We start from the raw sequence: 8,741 nt of genomic DNA on the forward strand, positions 1-8,741 counted from the left end.
TCAGGATGTTCAGTCACTTGGTGTTAGATTTTTGTTTGACGTCAATTTGGCGAGTTGCACGTCTCTGATGGTGAGGTCAACACACACACACACACACACACACACACACACACACACACACACAGCTCCGGGTGGCAAAAATTCGACACTGTGAGGAATCGAACCCAGGGCCCCTTGATTGTGCATCCGCAACACTAAACATAAAGCGAAAGCCTGTTGACATGTGTCAGTTTTTGATATGATGAATGATGGTGATGGTACTAAACTAAAATGTGGCCTTCCTAAAATTATTAAACAGCGAAGAAAGAAAATAAATAATTTGTGATTCGGTGAGCTCAGATTTTTAAGGTATGTACAGGCAGTAGCGTCAGCTGTCCTCATTTGTTTGCCGGTCACCCACGAGTATGCATTCGCACTTCGTAATCAAATGCTGCGTCACTAAACGTCTCTTGCGTTCCACATTTAAAGGGACGTCTCTTTGTTTTTGTTGTGTAGCATCTACATACCGTTGTCATTGTGAGTTTTCAAGCGTCTCAGAAGCTATAAGAGACTTGTGGCGCTCTGCAGCTGAAATAAGAGGGACTTGTTACTGATATTAGTGTGGAAGTATGTATTAAACACGTTGAGGATTGTATGATAATTTTAGTCATTACGTTAAATCTAATTATATAGAATATAGCAAACAAGAAATCGTCACAAATGCTATGAAGTTCAAAAGTCAAAGACTAAATATATTTCTCCGGAAGTAATTATTGTTCGATATTTAGAGTCATATTCTTCAAATCAATAAAAATCTTGTACTACCTACTTTTCCGAGTACCCTATATACTTTCTTGGCGTTCATGCTATTCCTATACTTGATGTAATCAAAATCGATTCAGCAGTTTGTCGGGAAAGCGTAACAGACGATGTTACTTTCGCATATATTATTATTATTATTATTATTACTGCTATTCGCAAATCGCCCAGAGTATTTCATTGTCCGTTCTGCTTGTTCTTCTGGTTCTTTTTACTTGCGCACCAGTTTTTCATCGTTTGCGAGAATTTAGCTCTTCCTTCTCCGCTTCGTTTTGTTCCGGTTCTTTGAGCTTTTGTCTCTGGTTTAACCTCCCATTTTTCTGCTTTTTTTTGTTTTTTTGTTCGGGAAGTCTCATCATGTGGCCATAGAGTTTGAGGCGTCTTTTCCTCATGTCTGTCTCTATGTTAGAATATTCTTCAGTTTTGGAGTTTCCTGTAGTCTATATCCATTCTCGATCCATCTTGGTCCCAAGATTTCCCCGAATATTTTTCATTCTTCTTTCTTTAGATTTTCTGTATCAGTTTTTCTGTTTAGTGCCAAGGTTTCGCTGGCGTATAACATTGCTGGTTTCATTACTGTTTTGTAATGCCTAATTTGGCACTTACAGATAAGCATTTTTTATTATACGGGTTTTGCACTAATCCTAAACCTATACGAGCTTTTTGTATTCTTTATGGTTGTGCATATTTCTCAGAAATAATTTCTCCTATATGTTTAAAGTGTGATTCTGTGTTAATTTCTCCATATTTGGTTTGTAATTTGAAAATTTCTAAATTTGTTGTTGTAAAAACTGTCTTTTCAAATGATTTCTGCAGGCCAACTTTCTCTGCGCATTGTTGTAGAGTTTCTATCTGTTTTATAGCCATCTCACAAGAATCTGCCATTATTGTGAGCTCGTCTGCAAAGGCTAAGTAGGGGATTCGTAGTTTTTTTTTCTTAATGAAACTGGTTTCCAGCAATTTTCTTTCTCAAGTTCCTTTTCCCATTCTTCCATGACTCTACCTAGAACTACATTGAACAACAAAGGTGATAACCCGTCCTCTTTAGAACCCCAGTTTTTATCTCGAATGGTTTTGAAAGTTGCCCCATAAATTTCACTTCGGATGTTGTATTTGTTAATGTCGCTGAATGATTTTCTGTATTTCCGATTCACTTCTTTTTCTTCAAGAATCCTGAATAGCATGGGTCTATTGAATGAGTCATAGGCCTTTTTGAAGTCGACAAAGACATACTGTAGGCTTGTCTTGCATCTTCCTTATTCTTGTGATAAATTTTAGGTTTAAAATTTGCTCTGGGCATGTATGTTCTTAGTATGGATATTAACAGATTTCTCATTTTCAGAAAGGCTTCTCTTGGTATCGACAGTCTGCATTTTGTATCCTCTCTACTTCGGCCATCTTCAGTTATTATACTGCCCAAGTATTATAGAAACTTATCTTTACGAAATAAAGCAATAAACTACAAAAAATTGTTGAAGTTATAATACTAATTTTCTTTATTGATGACTATATTAGAGCCCTAAGCTCATCATCAGATGACCCACTAAGGTATACAGTATCATTCATTAGGGCTTGAAAGTAGTCATCAATAAAGAAAATTAATATTGCAACTTCCGATGATTTCTTTTATAATTTATTGCATAATTTCGTAAATAATACAGTTGCTGATGTCACGCCTTCCAGAATCCTGGAAATTAGTAAAGGAGCTCATCCATTATGATCAGTGTCTGATTTCCTAGTCTGACTTACACAATATGGCCTGATCCAATTCGAAAACATTCAATTATCATTGTTATCGTTCTGTTGACATTCATCTTGCAATCTCTTTTTAAGAGACTTTTTTTCGTATATTGGATTTTTGGTGAGTGGTCTATGAGTGCCGTATAGGTTGGTGCAGTATTTTGACCCCTATGTGAGCATGTGGTTCCGTCACTAGTGGCCACATTGTGTACCGTATGTTACAACCCAGTCTCCCTTCCGTTCTTTTGTAGAAACTGTAGATACAGTAGAGTAGCTGTGAAGCAGTAGCGCTTATATTACGCTTTACGTAAGGAGTACGTGCTTAGCAACGTCACGTCCGGGCATGCGAGACGATACAAGGGCGTGGTGCTCCCAAGGTACCTGGTAAGCTTCCAAGGCGGGGGATTAATGTCCGCCGTTTTACTGAGCACTCCCACAGTGGCCGATGCTTTACAAGTAGTATTCCTCCCGTAGGAGCGTCGTCGTGTTCTGCTCTTCAATTAGCATATCGTAAACACCTTTCCCGAAGCGATCAACCCTGTTTGGCGAGAAAGAATAGCGGGCACCGGCTAACAGAACACCGAACCCTGCTCTTTGCGTCTTACCATTACAGCAGAACATCGACTACCCGAATACCGATGATCTGAAACATCGGTTAACCGAGAGCTTTCCAATCATCAAACAAAAACTTTAATGATATCGTGTAACACTGTATTTACCATCAACATGGAAAAAAAGCAACTGCTAATCTTTCACTTAAAATACAAGAATAGCAAGTTGAACTTTTTTCCCACCGACGTAAATTCAGTCATGCAAGCGAGAACTAGTGTGTCATTAAAAGCTTCGAACACCTTACAGAAATGCAATGCTGCGTGCGCTACTGATGAGAGAAGAATATAGAGAAATTGTTAAGCAGATGAACAAAGAAATTGACAGGAATGATGCTTTGCATATGGTAGCAGAGGCTTGTGCTACCGCTGTGGTCAGCACTCTGGACTCGCATTCGGGAGGACGACGGTTCAATCCCGCGATCGGCGATCCTGATTTATGTTTTCCTTGATTTCCCTAAATCGCTCAAGGGGAATACCGGGTCGGTCCCTGTGAAAGGGCACGACCGACTTCCTTCCCAATCCTACCCTAATCCGATGAGACCGATGACCTCACTGTTTGGTCTCTACCCGCAAACAACCCAAACCCAAGCTTGTGATACAGTCAGAGAATGAGCTGTTTTCTTCACGTAAGTCCATCACATCATCTTCAGAACCACCAAGATCGAAGAATCTTCAGAACTTGGAACACGTGATCGTGAAAATACCCAGTACTGTTTGGAATGTGGCGTTACTAAACCTGCTTATCATGCTTTGAGGGACGCTGAGATAATTGCAAGTGTCGTCGACGACTAAGATCCACAAGACGCTGAAGAAGGCACTAGTGACAACAAATGTGTCTGAAAAGGACGATCTACTTTGAAAGCTATTTACTGCCTTGAAGTGGTAAAACGAAAAAAGCCTGTGAAGATGTCCATTCGCAGTCTTCAAAACGTTTCCAGGAGAGGAAAAAGTCGTTGGTGGCAGCTTTGACACGAAAACAAATTGTAGAATAATTTTCCTAAGCTTTAGGCCCAGTTGAGTGACTACTTTGACTTTTTGGAACTAGGCTATTTAATCTGTAGTTTACATTCGTGAGATGTGTGATAAAAACATACATGTAAACTTTATGGTTAATTTAGTGTTTCTTTGTTTTATATCTTTATGAACAAGAGTTTAATGTGTTTTCGTAAATGATCGGTTTTTCAAAAAATCAGTTATCCTAATACCCTCATCTTCAATTGTTTCGGCTGAACGTTACTCTACTGTGAAGAGAAATATAAGACATTTACGTCCAGGGCTATTTTGTGCAATAACGATTCTCGGAATTTCGAAATAACGGTCAACGCATTTGATTTCATTGTCAAAGAACCACTGTGTTTCACAGTTTAGTCCAAAAGCGTAGCGAATAGTTAGCTGAACTCTCTGTAGAACAGACCGGCCAATAAAGACATCAGATTTAGCTGTTATTCGAATAAAAACTCTCTCTTTTCGGACGATTTATACAACAGTAGGATAGATCTAGTATTGTGATTTTCATTTATGACCAAGTAATTAGTTTGTAATTGAGCGACATATGTCGTCTTGCTATTATTATTGATACTGCAAAGAGCAAATTAACCGACACTATTTCGTCGACGTGTAGGAAAAGCTTTAGCAGCGACGATAATTACGGAATCAATAATACATGAAAGCGGGTGTTCGATTTTGGATTGTTACACAAAAATAAAGCAAGCTGTTTACATTCTTATCTGGAAACGTTTGTACCAAAATGGCTCTGAGCACTATGGGACTTAACATCTGAGGTCAACAGTCCCCTAGAACTTAGAACTACTTAAATCTAACTGACCTATGACATCACACACATCCATGGCCGAGGCAGGATTCGAACCTGCGACCGTATCAGTCGCGCGGTTCCGGACTGAAGCGACTAGAACCGCTCGGCCACAACGTCTCGCCGTTTGTACCGTTTCAAAAGTTGTGTAAACTAGGAATTTTTGTTAAAGTTTGACGAAGTAATAATTTTCGTACAACAGTGTTAGAAGACCCAATTCCCTCAAATTACGGCTAAACATTTTGAAATAAAGAACGAATTTTTTTTCCACTCTTAAAGCGTACTCAATGTTCCCAAACGGAATTCACACTTCGACTACTATTTTCTCACATGTTTCCTAAATACATCGTTTGTGGTCACTGTAAGACACTCTTCATTTGCGACGCATACATCTTGACCATTTTCGCAAAACGTATCTCCATAAGGCACTTGCAGAACGGATACATTTTTTAGAACTTAGTGCCAACAAAGTTTTGTAATATTGGTGTCTAACACAGCTTCCTACAGCGTTTCAGTAATAGACTATTCTGTTTTGTACGCGTACAAAATTATAGCAGTTGTTGAAATAGAAATTGGTCTGATCCGAAATTAACTAGCTTGTAGCAGGTGTCTGAAACTCTTGGATGAGACTGGAGAGAACGGAGAGATATCGTGAAGGCTGGAATAATGCGTCAGCGAAGTTTTCTCAATTACGACTGCACCAAGATGGTGGTCCTGAACAACATTTCTGCGTCTGCAGCGTGGTACTATTTGTCTTATTAAGTAAATAAAAGATTCCATAATTCATTGTTATCTCCGCTATTATTATAACGCTAAAAAAACAAACAAAACACAAGATGGCCATATCGGTAAAACTCCTGGGTTTCCTGTAGTATACCTGACGCGACAAACGTCTGAAAGCGAATATCTTCATATAAGCTTTGACACTGTGCCAACTAGTTCATGAATATTTTGCATACTGTTTTATGAACATGTAAGTTGAATTTACTACCCCAGCTGTCGAGAGATACGATCGTCTCAAGCCAGTCGCAGTATTACACTGTTGTTGCAAGGTTGATACAAAATCCGGTAAGAACTGTGCATGGCTACAAAATATTACTGTGTTTTCTTCTTTAACGTTCCAGAGTTTACGGTGTTGAAGAACCTCGAGTTCCAGCTTCTGGTTGTGTTACTAACTGCAGTATATATCTCATTCGTTGCTGTTAACTTTAGTAAAGTATATAAGTTTCCGTGTTTATTGTCCTACTTCTTTAGGATGTCATTTATGTTTCGTAAGCATTGCAAGATATTGAAGCCATGTTTTCGACAGGTAATAATTTGTAAAAGGCCGAGCACTATGTCATTCCCGGTTTCGTATTTTTATGTGTTTCTTAAAGGAACTAAACATACTTTAAAAAGGGGTGTGGAGGTACCAACGGTTATTACAATTTATAGTGAAATTTTGTTGAAAAATGGAGGAAGGAGAAATTGGCAGACATGACGCCTATATCGTGAATGTCCTTAAAAAAAAAAAAAAAACATACGTCTGTATCTAAATGAAAACTTTTTCAAATCTGTGAAGGTTTTCGGAGGATGAATTTTTTTCCCCTCAGTTTCCACGAAAGTCTCACTTGATACCCATGGTTTAGAACGACCTTCAGAAATGACTGTTTACAATCGGTTTACGTAATACAAAAGTTCGTCGTTGTCGTGCTTCTGTCCAAGAAAATATTTGTAAAATGTCGACCAAAATTGGTCCTCTTTCATACGGCACAGGTGCTGTGCGGAAAACGATTAAAGAGAATCGCCATGTGACTCACCCTGAAACGAAGGCAAATTCAGACATGTTGAAGACTGTGGTACATTTGACTTTGCATGACACATTTAGCTATTATAAAAATTTATTCCCGGTGGATTCCAAATAATTTGACCAAAGCTCAAAAACACGACCGTGTCAAGCGGTTTAACGAAACGCTCAAAAAACTCGACCAGGAAAATGCAAGAACGGGACACGGAATTCGGATTCATTCGTACGAGCCGGAAACTAAGGGGCTATGATACGTTCTATAAAAAGCTACCAACTGCCAATTTGACGACATTTTTCTTAACATAAGTTTCTGCTTCTTGTCATTATCAGTTTCGAAAATATTGTTCATCATAAGAATTGTTAATCAGCCTACCCTGTGAAAATAGTACAACCATCTGATACTGAACAAAATGGTGGAAACTGGTAATGGCAAGAAACAATAACATGTGTTAAAACTTTCATCAGTTTATTTCTTGGTATCAGTTTTATAGTATATAATTCTATATATAATACTATATATAAAACTATATAATACTATATATAAAACTATATAATACTATATATAAAACTGTATAATACTATATATAAAACTGTATAATAATATATAGTCTGTTGATGAAATAGCTAAGGAGTAATGAACTCAGTGTGTATTCAAAGATAAACCGAAACGAACCAAAGTTGTTCGTTAACGAAGCATTTGGAAGGAAACAGCGGCTTTTTCTTTTGTTTGCACTGAGCTTAACGTGGCCACCGAATCAGAAAAGTCGAAGAAAGTTAACGCTGACTGGTACACAACAATTTTTTGCCATAACTTACCGATTAAATCAAGGACAACAATGGAAAACGTTGTACCATTCTTCAGCATGGCAACACATAGTGTCACAGAACGCCAAGCAACTGATTAGTTGCCGGATAAAAACTTCGATCAATGTCTCATTGCCTGTATTCGCGTGATCTATCGCATAACGACCTTTTTTATGTCAAACAAAAAATGCCTCGACAGCGATTTTCATCCCCTCTAGCAGCTGTTGGATTCTCCGAAAACCGTATTTTTTGATAACGAACATTAGAGCGGAAAAAAAGTTTCTAGAACTGATTGTAATGCTTGCAAAAGAGCGTAATGTTGAATGCGAATCTTTTGAGAAACAATAAAATGATTCGTACAAAACTACATTTTTCCTTGAATGACTTTGTATAAACTTCGAAAGCGGTCTTCGTGGTATTACCTAAACTTGGGGTTGGATAAAAATATGTTAGCCTCAGTGCAGTATAGTAGAAGTACTCCACAAATCCAGCTTATGGGTATCATCAATGTAATTTGACAGATTTGGTGCCTGCAGCCGATTCTAGGCCTCTCATATCGAAGTTCACTTGTTCCGTCACGTCTTGTAACGATGTGCGACGTAAACAACGATAAATCAAAACAGGTATTCAGACCTCACTATTTGTGTTTTAAACAACTCACAGAAGTCACTCATGACTGACACCGGGTCACGTTTACAACTGTCGCCAACCCACACTAAAAGCTAGCTTTCTCATAGATTAATACTGTTGCAAATCTACGCGACAGGAGACAACATCGATTCACTTTCAAAGTTACGCTTGGCTCCTACACAAATTTCGTTAAAGACATCCCCCTACCCACCATTTTAAGGGATTTCCTGTCACAAAATGAAGTCTAAAAATATTTATAATAATACAACTAAGCTGGGTGACGGCTAGCTCTCCTTTTATTTGTTGTAGTTGTGGTTTTCAGTCCGAAGACGGGTTTGATACAGCTCTCCATGCTACTCTATCCTGTGCAAGCCTCTTCATCTCCGAGTAACTACTGCAACATATATCCCTCTGAATCTGCTTATTGTATTCATCTCTTGGTCGCCCTTAGAGATTTAAACCCACACGCTTCCCTCCAGTACCAAATTAATGATCACTTGATGCCTCAGAATGTGTCCTACTAACCGATGCCTTCTTTTGGTCAGGTTGTGCGACAAATTTC

This window comes from Schistocerca serialis, chromosome 12, assembly GCF_023864345.2.
Source record: "Schistocerca serialis cubense isolate TAMUIC-IGC-003099 chromosome 12, iqSchSeri2.2, whole genome shotgun sequence".
NCBI lineage: Eukaryota > Metazoa > Arthropoda > Insecta > Orthoptera > Acrididae > Schistocerca > Schistocerca serialis.